General features: G+C 34.9%; 2 pseudogenes; both read right to left on the bottom strand.

Annotated features, from left to right (window-relative positions):
- Window positions 1-3,090: 3,090 nt before the first annotated feature.
- LOC149180330 (GDSL esterase/lipase At4g10955-like) lies at window positions 3,091-4,625 on the bottom strand (annotated as a pseudogene).
- Window positions 4,626-4,684: 59 nt separating this feature from the next.
- Window positions 4,685-5,258, bottom strand: LOC149180329 (PTI1-like tyrosine-protein kinase At3g15890 pseudogene; annotated as a pseudogene).
- Between the last annotated feature and the right edge of the window lie 7,303 nt (window positions 5,259-12,561).

Here is a 12,561-nt window from a genome sequence, read left to right as displayed (position 1 = left end):
CCTGCATCTTCGTGCAATCAGAAAGATCAAAAAATCCATCGATTTATTTCACATAAAAATACTCTCGCTCGAAAATTGATTTGCGATATGACAATAAAGAATTTTGTGAATGAGCAAGAGATCATCTTAAAAAAATTAGAAAAAAAATAGTTTTTTATTTTTATTTTTATTTTTTTGCATTTTAGTTTACAAAATAATAAAAAAAAATAATGAAAAATAAATAAATAAATAAATTCTTTTTGAAAACTAACCATTTTTTAGAGATAGGTCCAATTTCATTTTATTTTTTAATAAAAAGAAAAAATATATAAAAAAAAACAAGTTGTAATCTTGGCATGCTGATAAACACCTTCAAAATACCTCTATCTGCACTAGTTCTCAGCGAAGATGAGAGCATCTAAGAAGCCAATCAAATGATCATGACTTCCTTTACTGTGAAGGCATATAAGGCTGTGGCCTTAATATTCTAAACAAGTAATCATGTATCTCTGGTAGTAAGCGTTCCACAAGAGAAGGGTAGCCAGACATGTTAGACATTTGTTCATGATGCTCCAGAAAGTACAGAACACACATATGGCCCAAAAATTCCCAATTACAAACCACAAGAGGGTTTATTCGTGGAATATTAGATTGAATGATCAAATGATGAGTGCTTGTGTTCGTAGCTGCCTTATTACAGCAGAGGCTCTTGGGCATAGTTTTCGAGTTCATAATGGACGGCTTAATATATCTTCTGAAAGATGCAATTGAATAGGAAGCTCTGGAAGAAGAGAATTTTAGGGTCTGGAAAAGGAAAGGAGAGTTGAATAAATGGGGGCCTACTGCTGTCATCTAAGAACAAATGTTCTCGTTAATTACAGCTCGGGCCTTTGTCAAGGACGTTACTGCATTCCTGGCTATGAAAGTTGTACTCGTAGAGTAAGCGTTGTGTGCTTCTAGAGCAGAAGAGATAGATTCTTCTTCTGTGAAAGATGGGATGCGTGTTCAATAGCTTCTGCTGGACTATTGAAAAGATAGAATAATAGTTTTCTTGTTCAGAGTCGGGAGTCTCAACTTCTGAGAGTAAGTTCTGATGAAACTCAAGGTGAAGAAGCAGTTCCATTTCAAAATTAGAAAAATGCTGAAAGCAAGAGTGAGTTATCAGATTGTAAACCCAATTACTCCCATCGCCTCATAATGGAAGCCAACATCCTTAGAACGCAACCCCTTAAAAACGTCAGTTTTCAAAAGCGATTTGTGATCGAACCAGGGCAAATTTGGAAAACGAAGACATGGGTTTTTTCCACAATAGAATTAACTAGCAATTGTCCCAAAAGGTACAAACAGAGGTCGATAGGATTATTAAATTGGAATTGTTGAGTACCTACCGGAAAAGGCTTGTGATCCTTACCCATATGCCGACAATTTCCGGTCAAAATGTATTGAAATATATAGAGGGGAACAATTATGTTCAACTCTACTGCAACTAACATCTGGCTAGATTTTGGATGTGGTTCCCAATTGGCAATGTAATGGCACAGATGACTTTTGTAGCAAGTTGGGTACATTCATGAGGGATGAAAAAGTTCAGCGCACCAATGGCAACTTTAATAATACAAAGCTTATTGTGCAGGATATAAGATGTATAGATCCATCTGATTCTAATGCTGCTAAATCAGGTATTACAAATGTTAGTGTTGTTTTTCAAATTGTTCATCCTTCTTAGAGATAGTGGCTATAGAAAAATCAGGCCTTAATGGTCTAACATTGCCCGCTGACGGAAAATGGAACTCATCTACTGGTCAGCTTTGCATGATCAGATGCCTCGAATCCATCAAGACTGAGGCCGAATTTGTTGATCGTAAGAATTGTATTCCACAGCGTCCAACCCACAACATTGACAGTTGAGTCAACAGTCCCAACGAATGGGGCAAGGATTTCAATTCTGGGCAATCACAAACCCACAACTTCTTCAAGCTGCTCAGGTGACCTAGAGAATAGGGCAGCATTTCCAACAAAGCATTTCCCAAAGAAAATTCTTCCAAACTACTTAGGTTTCCAATATCCCCAGGCAATTCTTTCAAATTTGTCTCTGACAAGATTAATATTTCCAAGGACAGTTGATGTGCAACTGGGTAAGGCAACACTTCCACGTTCTTGCAGTCCAAAAGGTTTAGATATTCAAGCGTCCTGATATTTGCAAATTTTTCCTCCAACAAGGTGAAATCGGAGCAATATTCCAAATTCAGATATTTAAGTCGAATTAAATTCCCGAAGGAATTTGGAAGCCCGTGCAAACTCTGACAACAAGAGAGGTTGAGGTGCTGGAGATTTATTAAGAACCCAAAATAATCAAGCAACGACTTCATATCTAGGCATCTTAGGTGCAGGTATTGCAATGAGGACAAATGACAAAATTCTTGTGGTAAAGTTTTGAGATGAATCAAATCTGACATACAATTCATCACAATCTTTTCAATGTGCTTCATCCGTCCAATGGACTTTGGGAACATTGAAAGAGGAGCATAAACATGTAGCTCCCGCAACTCCAGAGGTGCCTGCCACGCAATATTCATCTTTCAACAGTAAGAAAAATACAGAGATGATAGCCTTTATCTAAAAAACCCTTCAAATGCATTTGAGAGCCTATGCTAGTATAGCAATTGCAGAAAAAATCTACCATAAATTAGGGCGGCAAAGTAAAAAAAAGAGAATAAATACAAAATTGTCTTTAGCCCTAACCTGAGATTCTGCTTGCCACAGTTTTTTCAATTTGGTTCATACCACTTCTAAAACCCTTATATTATTGACCACAATAACCAAAAGCAATTGAATAATTTTATTAACGGAGAGTGCGAAAGCAACGGTCACTAGAATTCACACCATAATCCGAATCGAAAGAAAAACATCACTCCAAAATCGAAAACCAGACAGAGCATCTCTCAATTTTTTTTAATTTTCCCTACCTGGTAGCGGCGGTGGACAAACGCCAAACAAATACTAATAAAGAATATGTATTTGGGGGTTTTCAGGTAGGGCCTATTATGCTGCCCTGAGAATTGAACCCATGACTGGGGCTAAGATCCCAAGGGCAGTCTTCAGATGAGAATGCTATATGAAGGAACCAACCTGTTGTTGTATCAATTTACTCCCATTGAATGCCATCTGGAGCTCTAACTCATAAGAGCACCATTGTTGAATCCCATGAGCCTCCGAAAATTTCATGGGGCCCTTAGAAATCACATACAGTTTGGCAGCCACACGATCCATACCAAAGACCTCTCGCATGACCTCCATTGATTTTTCTTCATCCCCATCACAGTTCTTATGTTTTTTAAAAGAACCAGAGTAGTAACAACATATGTAATCGCTATTGTTTACATAAAGATGGGGAACCCATTTCCAGATTTGCTGACAAATATTAACTGAATCCGCCTCTGCCCCATCCTCTGATTGTTTATCAAGGCCTTCTAATTCCTTACTCCCTTTTTTATTAGAAGGAATAATAGCTCTCGTCACACCCTTCACTACATTCCACAACAATCCAAACTTGTCACCAATACTTCTAAAACCCATGGGCAATGAAACAAAAGGGGGATTGAACAGATGAGATTCGACAAATATGCCCTCAAATGTTAAGGCCTTCCCCACCTGCAAAGCCAAGCTAGGCCCCAATGAATGCCCAGCCATGCACACTTCACTGATCCCATATTTCTTCATTGTTGTCCTGACTGCCTCCAGTGTCCTGTGAAACCTACAGGAGCCACTGAGGTCCTCCATTGTTAAAATTCTCAGATCATCTTGTATGTCCCTTTTGAATGTAGCAACCCTCAGCAAGGTCCCTCTGAGAGCTATTATTGCCTTTGGTAGCCTTACTAGGTCTCACTACCAGAAGATTAGAGAATGCAGCATACCTGTCCCATTCAAGCCTTGCTCCAAAGATGGATTCATCCCTCTCATCCACCAATTCTTCCACTACCTTGTATTTGAATGGCTTCAACCATTTGGGTGCCAGCGCTGCATCTCTGTCTCGCTTTTCCTGCCTGTCCAGTTCCAGCAGATATGTAGCCTGTATAAAGCATGCCATCATTGTGCGCTTGTAATTTTCATCCTTCTTGTACAGAAACAGAGGAGATTTTATTTTGATAGAATTGATGCAAGGAAACTGTCGTAGAGATTACCTGGCATCCTAGCCTGAGCAAAGTAAGTGACAAAAGAAAAGGTGAAGGTACGAGTTGCTGAGCAGAGCTCCTCTAGGCATGCAAAAGGAAAATGAGGCGAGAATGCGGTGAGGGGTAAGATGGTTACGAAAATAACTAACCCAAGCGGATGAGAAATGTGGGAAACAGATGTCAAGCGGAAAGAGGAAAAATTGTGCCAGATGTCAAATAGCAGAAGATCCAGATGTCAGTCAGAGAATAAAAGTGTAGACAACTATGTTCATTCATAGGAAGGCCTATCGGCCTAATTATATAACCCAGCAATCGTTTGCTTAAATTCCTAACGGTCTAAGAGGAAATCGTGGTTCTTCAGGACCCTATTTTGGTAATTGCATGAAGAAAAACGGTTTTTACAATTAATGTGTAGAGAATTACGGGTTTTGCTTGCAGTGAAGCAGATTTTGAGCGATTTAAGTGATTTTGCATGCAAATTTATTGGCTCGATTTGAGCGATTTGCACTCACACTTTTGAATCATTTTTATCTCTAGGGTTGCACATCTGGTATAAGTTTAGCGAAACCAAAGTTAGTAACCCGTGCTTGCAAGTCTGAATCTAGCAGTACATTGCTTGACTTGACATCTTTGTAAATTATATGTGGGTTTGCATGATGAAGGTACTCTAAACCTTTTGCAGATCCAATTGCTATGTTCATTCTTTTGGGCCAATCCAGGAGGCATGGTCGAGGATGTCGGCCATGTAAATGTGCATGCAGACTTGAGTTTTGCATGTAATCATAAACAATGAGACGTTCCTTGCCTTTAGCACAATATCCACGCAAGCTCAACAGATTTTTGTGTCTAAGTTGACCGAGAATCATTTCAGCTTTAATACTCCAAATTTTTAAATTTTTTTTTACAGCAACCTGTGATCCATCTGACAGTTGGCCATGGTAAACGGTGCCAAAGCCACCTTCCCCAAGTTTTTTTATGATAATTGAAATTGTATGTTGCTTCAATCAGTTCCTTGAAGGAGAAGATTTGCCATCTGGAGCTCTTTCTTTCTACAACAGCCCTATCGCGAGGCCCGTAGCAGCACATTAAATTTTGGAGCATATCCATGCTTTAAAATAATAGTCGAGGGTTTGTTCTTCGCCCGCTTGGTCTCGAGAATTTCCTGATATGAGATTTCATAATTCATTGGCAATAAGATATTTGTTTGTTTGATTGTCGTCATTTATTTGATTATGATTTCCTCGAGCAATCCGGAGGTTGTCTCGAATGTGTTCCATCCAACAATGGGCAAACAGACGGGCTCATATCGTAGAAAACGTCAAACAAACATAACATGGATCATTCAGATGTGTGGATTACTGCTCTCAACGATTTGGGTATTTATTTTGGGCTTTAGAAAATAAAATAAAAAATCATTTTAGTGTTGGTTTTTTTTTATTTTTCTTTATTAGTTTTTTTTAGAAAATAAGTAAATATATATTTTTGTTGATTTTATTTATTTCTTTATTAATAAATAAATAAAAAATTTAAAAAAAAAATTGTTTTTGTTTTTTTTTTGTTATTTAAAAAAAAAACATACAAGAAAATTTAAAAAACAAACACTATGGCATTTTTTTGAAAATCATTCACTATTGTCATTCTCAAAATGCAATTTCATTGCAGATTATTTACTCCTTCATTTGAAAGATACTTCGAAGTCTTCCTAGGAAATCTTACACAGATTTGATATTTCATTCATTTCCAAACATATAATGGAACATTTGGAAGATAATCTAAAGAACATTTGGTGTATTATTTAAATGTTGATTAACTTGCTTAGAGTTGGCAATTTCATATTGTTGTATGTTTTTATAACGTACTAATCTGCAGAACACAACAAATCTATAATGCCAAGCTTTTCGCCATGCACAAAAAGAAAAATAGGGAGTAAATTTACTTTTCATGCTTATTTCTTTAAGAATGGATTGATACTAATATCATGAATTGAGTTAATTTAAACACTTTGATTGTCCTTAATCTATTTTATTTGGTACGAAATTTTTGCGTAAGAATCATGAAGGAAATGGCCATTTCTTCTTGAACACACACACTAATGTTTTCTTTCTGCCAAGTTTTTTTACAGGTTATAGGATAATCAAGTGATCATTAAGGAGATTACATTGTGACGACAATTGGTCTTCCAAATACTAAATTCATGAAAAATTCTAAAGACAAATCCATGTCCACAACCACTACCTTGCACCTCCCTTTTTGAAAAAGATTTTGAATTCCACAAATTGTAAATCCATAAAGCATGCCATTTCCATATCCATTTTTCACAGCAAGAGTTCTTATTCATTCACCATGCATTTCCTTTCATCCATTCCTAACCCCCCAATAAAAGCAAAGAACTTTACGCCATTTTCCATTCCCATTTCCGTTTTCCTACTATTTTTCATTTTCACCAATAAAACCCTGCTTCTACATATCATCCATGTCAAAGTCCACTGAATCATTTCCTTATCGATCACGACTTCATACATGTTTAGTTTTCTCAGTCGCATACATTTTTGCCTTCTTTTCAGATCATCTTTTTGCCTCAGAAACAAACCAACCATCTTTGTACATTTCCTTGTTCTCCTTGCCATAAAAATTGTTTGACCATAACATCTTGTATCTATAGTCCTACCATCATTTTGTACGAACTCGCGTTCACTGATGTGGGATTCCTTAAGGCCCACCTTTCAACAAGTCTTGACCCATTAACCTCAGCACCTTATTTGGGACAAAGACTAGAGTCATTATTAGTACCTTGAGGCTTGCATGCCTTAATGGCAAGTCTTCTCGCCAACGAACAATGGGAATACATTAATGTCCCTTGTTTGTTGGATCTTGCAAGTGGCTCGACATCAGTTCATTCATTCGCACTTCGCAAGGTGTACTTGGGTACCTTGGCACTCATTGACATTAATGGTGAGTTGTCTCGCATTAGTTAACGACATTCATCAATGGTCGGTAATCCAATGACTTCTTTCCATGTTCGACATCGACACATTTATTCACATGTAAAGAATTGTGCCACGATATGGAACGACAAGAAGACTATATGATTCAGGAGCAGATTCAACAGATTTTTATACTTTGGAACAGATTCAAAAGCAGTAATAAAGGATCCACATTCATGACTTCATCCATCATATATGCAATCAAGACACAGATCACATTCTTGTATTCTTCATTCCATGATTCAGCAGCAGAAGCTACACTTTTCTACATATACACAGTTTGTCCACTTAGGTAAGTAAAGGTATGTTCTTTTCTAGCTTTTTATCATACAATTCCTTTAATACTAAAATTATAATTTTTGGAAAATCTTACACCATGTTCATTTTCATACCTCATATTCACGTACATACTCCATTATCACCTTCCATATGTCATATATGTCCTTTCTACACATATCATCCTAACCAACATACTTTCTCCAAACAATTACTATTACATTATGATTCAAACGTTACATGTTTTGCAAATAATGATCGAAGAATGAATGGTTGATTAAATGTTTTCAAAGTATTTTGATGCAACATAAAAACAATGAAAGTATTGTTACATAAGAACCAATGCTAATTAAATTTTGGTTGTCACACAAGAACCAACCAAAATAATATGTTGCAATCAAATGATTTTCAGAAAGAAGACTTTGCAAAAAGGAACAAAGCTGTCAAAAAGAAAATTATGTGAAGTTAAAAAATCGATATCAGCCAAAGTTCATGAAAAAGCAAGACAATTCAAAAGATCAAATCATGATCAATGTAATAGATTGCATGAGGACATGCAATAACTTAAGTTGGGGGGTATGTTGGGCTGCCAAATTAACATAAATTTTCACTCCATTTTCACCTTTATCCTCATTTTTTTCACCTCATTTCATCATATTATCATTACATAACCGTATATTTCCATTACCATATGAGTTTATATTTTCATTTTCCAAAGTTATTAATTTCATGTATTTAGAGTGAATTTATGATTAAAAGTTAGAGAAATAACATGTATTTGCTTATACCTAAAAGTGGCTTGAGTTTGATGACATGTGTAAATCATTTGGAAGCTTCCAAGGCACCCTTATGTGGCCTCCCAAGATCAAATTTGAATTTCAACTCAAGAGGTGGACCATATTCCAAGGAGAAAGATCATGGAGATTTTGATGTGTCATGGGATTTGTATCTAGTATTTAGGGATAAGTTGAGACAAGTATGTGTTTAGTAGATATTTAAGGGATCTACATTTATTGAGTAGATATCCCTAATTCATGTATAAATAAGAGGAGCATCCTTCAAAGGAAATGAGAAGGAGAGAACAGTTATCAATTATTCATTAGCATCAAATTTATGATTGTTCATTCAACATGAATAATATCATTTTCTCCAAATCATGAGTTATGAGTGTTGTTTGATTCTTAAGGTGTGATAGTTGTTCATGTGTGCTCATTGAGGAATGGAAGGATCCCCATACTGAGATAAGTACACTTTGTTGTAGAGTAATGTTGTGAATATACTAATTTTAATTCTGATGTTCATCTTATTTCTTTGTTGTAAATACTTGTAGATAATTTCAATATGAATTCATGTTATGGCCATGTTTTGTTGTGTGAAGGTTGATCTCCTTTCAGTAGCTAGTTTTTATGTGAGAAGGACAACCAAAATCTCCTCAGTTAGGAGACTCTTCTCCATAAGCTAAGAACTGAACTGAAAACAATTTTTACTTGCTTTCATTTATATGCTTTGTTTCTTGCTTTCTTAGGTGTTTGGCAATGTTATTATAGGAAGATTGTAGAAGGACAACCAGGACTCTTGAACAAGAGACTCTTCTCTATCTTCTAAAGTAAAATAATTCCATTGATCAAACATTTTTATGCTTTTATAAAATAGATATGATAGTTTATATTTGTAATATGCATTTCCATTCTAAACAAACTTCCTACACCTGTTTAATCTGAGGTCCCATATATTTTGGTTTGCTTCTAAGTTTACGATACCCCCAGGTTGACAAATTAAATGACAGGGATTTAGCAGACAACTAAATCGCCCAACATGTGGCTTGGACCATTTCAAATCATTGAGAGGATAGGCTTATCAATGTTCATATTGTAAGACCTATCAAGAAAGAGAGGTTCTCTTCCTGTAAATGGGCTTATCTTGAAGAAATTCTTTACTTAAGGAGGTAACCCCTTCTTACCTGTAAATATTCATTATGCAAGTTTGTTTATTTTAAATTTTTTGTAGATAATAAGGTTGTAAATAGTCTTCCATTGACCTTTTACTATTGGAAAGTTCTTTAAGAAAATATTGTAAATACTTACTTTCAATAGATGGAAACCTTTAAGGAAAAGACTACAGTTTTAGAAAGATAGATAAAATATAAAACTCTGAGAACCTCTTTTAGATTTGTAAAATCTTCACAAGCCTTGAAAATACTGTAAATCGTTCCAAGTTTTAAAGAGTTGTGAGAAGTTATTTGTAAAAAGTAAAGACTTTTCTAGACTTAGCATCTACAACTCTAAAATTGTCATCCATAAACTCTTAAGGAGAAAGTCATTCACCCCATCCACTAAGTTCATGATTTTTCAGAGTGTAATTCTAAAATATGTCTGATATAAAAGATAAGGGGTCTCATCATGAGCCTGCTTACCATGATCATAGGGAACTAATTAAACTGACATTACCAATACTGCATATCAAAACAAGGTAATGGCTTATAATCATAAGACAAGGGGTGTCATCATGAGCTAGCTTGTTCAATTCAACTACAACCAGTGAATGGCAATGTCAACAGTTGGCCACCAAACCAGGACAATGGCTTTTTATCTTTTAAAAATTGAAAGAATATATATATATATATATATATATATATATATATATATATATATATATATATATAAACATATTTTATTTTGAATTTATCTTTCAAAATTTATACTCTTAGATGGATGGGACAATGAATGATTAGTGGTTAAAAGGTAACCCTGTCGAGACTATAAATGTCTGCTGGTAGCAGAGGCACTACATGTGACAACAGAGTAAACTTAAAAGCTAAGTTGGAGAAGCCCCTTGCTTTATCTATATCAACCAATCAAAGCTTGAAGAAGCCCATAAATTTTATTTTATTTTATTTTATTTTTATTTTTATTTTTTTTAAGATTGGAAAACAAATTACAAAAAAAAATGTCATTATATTCAGAGTTGATTTTTATTTAGCTATTCTCAGATGGTTTTCTTTATCCTCAGTGGTTTCCAAATTAAGAAAGTTATAGATATTGCATTATTTTCTCAGAGATAACTGTTTCTCCCAGTGAATCGCCAATTGTTGTGCTATACAACAACCCTCCCCATTTCAAAATTTTTATCTAAAACTTTAACAAGAAATGGGTCCCCTTTTTAGAACTTAGATAAAATCAATAAAACTTTTAAAAAATCGATAGTTGTGATAAGTCTTTTGCTTTTAGATTAAGTTCATTAATAATCGCAACTTTGCAAAATCTATACAACACATGAAAATCCTTATGAAAAGGTCCAATCCGATTTAAATATTAAACAAGACCTTGTCATAAAACAAATATAAATGAATGTGTCGCATCCTTTGTTTAAAAGATAGACTTAAGGTTTCCATTGGCAATCGCCGATGCAATGATGCCATTGGAGAGCGCATTTCGCAACATATTAAGGAATCATTCCAAGGGGTCATATAAATCTTCCGATGCGATAAGCTGATCGCAATCGGCCATCGCTGAAAGCACGAAACGCATAACAAATGCCCATTTGGAATCCGCCAATGTGATTTCATTATTGGAAAGCGCGCTTTTCAATAAAGGTGAAATATAATCGTTAAGCGAATGTTTGTGGGTCTAAATTATAAGTCAATTATAAATAAAAAGCAAAACATTTTATTCAAGTGATCCCGCTTACCATCTATCGCAATCAGAACTTTACAAAGGAAACAGTTAAGCATAACGGTTATACCTCCTGATATGCGATTAATCGCTTATCGTTGATTGGGAAGTTACGATATTTATTTTAAAAGAATCGTTATCAAGATTTGTGATGCGACATATCTTTATGGCATTTAAGTGTCACATTGGCAGTTACGGAAAATCATTAATTAAGTAGTTATGGTTGAATCCTTCAAGGATTTCATCCGTGGTAGTGTAATATATCAAATCCATAACACTCATTGCGATTAATTATCGTTAATCTTGTATATTGTGTATTAGCTTTGAGCAAATATTTCCTCTATTACGTTCTTCTGTTTCGTTGTGTAGAGCAAGTCTGAATTTATGAATCCAACGAAAATGATGAAGAAATCAAAGAAACCAAAGGTTCCCATCATAACCAAAGAGGAACCAGTAAAAAAGGTCTTGATAGATGATATCACCTGCTTCAGTTTGGGCCAGGCTTCATGGGAAAGCATACATAATTTACTAGAAGCCGAGGATCCAAAAGAGATTGACGAAGAAAAGGGAACAGCGGATTCCATTGACAAGTCAGAGAGTACTCTTAAGGATTTGGCCTACTCTTATCTTCACAGAATAGCAGCCCGCGCTAAAATATTACCCTACAATGACTTGGTCAAATGGATAATTGAGAGTATCAGCATAACAGAGATTCCCAAACTCTCTGATGCCACCTACACATCCCAGCTACATTCCAGGATGAGTCAACCTTTGGAAATCCAGCCAATGCTCGCAACTGTTAGCTTCAAGCACAAGAAAGGAAGTTGATCCAATGAATTAGTTCAATCACTATAGCACTGCTATTTTTATATAGCAAATCTTAGATTGTCATGTTTACAGTTTGAACAGCTCATAGCGATTTTTGTTGATAGTTTGTTTTTATTTTTATTATTAAGACCCTTTCATGTATTTAAAAAGGGTCCTCAATTTGTATAAGATTTGAAATAATAAGTTGCACTTTTGTACTTCTAAATTTTTTTTTTTATCAAAACTGGATCAAGGTTCTACATTTTTGTAAAAGAAGCTTTTTCAAGACTTGCACTTTTTCATCTTCTGGAGGTTTTCTCAAATAGGAAAGTGGAATCGGAGTGTTGTTTACATCGGAAGGATTCAAATGCATGCGGTACTTCTATCACTATTTTTGTCTTATTTCTTTATGTGAATGAACATTTCTTAAAAGTTGCTATTGTTGATATATGTATGCTTTTTCAAACAATTCTTTATTATATCATTTCTGAAGATTGAGAATTGTTTATTTCAAAGGATATATGTTAGCGATATATATTGTGATGAATGCGATAATGTTTTTATAATTACTTTGTTAATTTCTTAAATAAAGGAATCATTATATGAATACATCTTTCTATTTACGAATAAGCCATCTTTATGATTATTTATCTATTAGAAATAATAAAAAAT

The sequence above is a fragment of the Pinus tabuliformis genome, chromosome 3_2 (assembly GCF_031772625.1).
Source record: "Pinus tabuliformis cultivar Carrire ecotype Pingquan chromosome 3_2, CPIR1, whole genome shotgun sequence".
NCBI lineage: Eukaryota > Viridiplantae > Streptophyta > Pinopsida > Pinales > Pinaceae > Pinus > Pinus tabuliformis.
The sequence above is the reverse complement of the archived record's forward strand: the minus strand, read 5'-3'. Positions and strand labels throughout refer to the sequence as shown.